Consider the following 1560-nt stretch of genomic DNA (forward strand, 5'->3'; position numbering starts at 1 on the left):
AGACTTATTCTTCTCTAATTAGTACATTACAAAGTCTAAAGAGAAACTCGAGTTACATTCGCTGTAGTCTAAATTTATTACTAGAATAAAAGAGAAGAGGCATGACATGCAGGTCGTATTATGAATTACAACACACACATCCAATCACATTGGGGTTTAAGGGCCATAACCATGCACCATGTCATATAACATTCTCAATCTATTATGTCAAAATTTACTATGATTTAAACAACTAAGTATGAGCCACAACGCCATGATGGTTTCGCTAAAAACCTCTTGGCCGAAATTTGCTTATAATCATGCAAATCATAATAAACTTGTCATGCAATTTCTATATCACATATGAAATTCTACTATAACTTAGTATATACCTTTCCTTTCGCATGGATCTATTGGAAAGGAACTAGATGTTTTCCGCTGCGCTTTCACGTGTTTAGCGCCCTAGTTCCTTACATACGTTAATCATGACGAGCAAATACCAGACAGATTTAGGTGAAGATCACTTGCCACAGTCAAGAATATTATTAAGTACTTGAGAAGAACTCAATATTATTTCTTGATCTATGGAGGTGATGAATAGCTCACTATAAAGGATTACATATGCTAGCTTCCAAATTGATAAGGATGACTCCTGCAGTGCGGGTATCTATTTTACTTAAATGATGGTGCTGTGTTAGATATACTAGTGCTTCCATCTCATTCGTGAGATCAGCTGATATGTGAGATGTAAGACTATGCTGAATATTGACCGATGCTAACATTGTGGATCCTTCAACCAATGCTTTAGCAAAGAGAAAGCATGATGGTTACACTAGTTCAATGGATATTAGATATTTTACTATTGATCTGAATGACATAAGAAGATTGTTAGTATTAGCCCTAGTACCAATTATGAGATGATTGTAAATGACTCATTTTGTATCATATTTCATTATTAATAAAGGTAAAGTTGGTTATTATATTTACTTCAATTCAGTACCGAATGAATAAGTATAATAATGTTCTAGAGTAGGAGGTTCTAATCTACAACATATTAATTGGTTGAATTGATAGTGAGATATTGTAGATATACATAGAACACTACTCTTAACTATTCCTTGTCATGCATTAATATGCATGGACAATATTAATGCATTGAGACTAGCATGTAAGTCAAGGATGACTTAATCTCACAGTTATGGATATGTGATATTTGGTTGACACATGGGTATATATATTAGAGAAAATATACTGAATGACTCACAATGAGAATATTTCATGGATCATTATATGGGTGTCATAAATATTCTCATATGACTATTGGTATGTGTTAGGGAATAGGTTGCTTAAATACGCAAACGCGCAGCGGAAAAACCTATTTCCTCCAGAAGATCCATGCAAAGGGAAACATAATCTTATACTAAGTTAGATCTAAAGACATGATAGAGTTATACCTTTGAAGCATGCTCACGATCTCCCGACAGCTCGGATCACAGCACGATCAATTGTTCGCGCCTCTACGGTATCCACACAAACAAGCTTTGTCTTCGTTTGTCTCACAAACTCAACAAGATGGAGAAG

The sequence above is a fragment of the Zingiber officinale genome, chromosome 5A, assembly GCF_018446385.1.
Source record: "Zingiber officinale cultivar Zhangliang chromosome 5A, Zo_v1.1, whole genome shotgun sequence".
Lineage (NCBI taxonomy): Eukaryota > Viridiplantae > Streptophyta > Magnoliopsida > Zingiberales > Zingiberaceae > Zingiber > Zingiber officinale.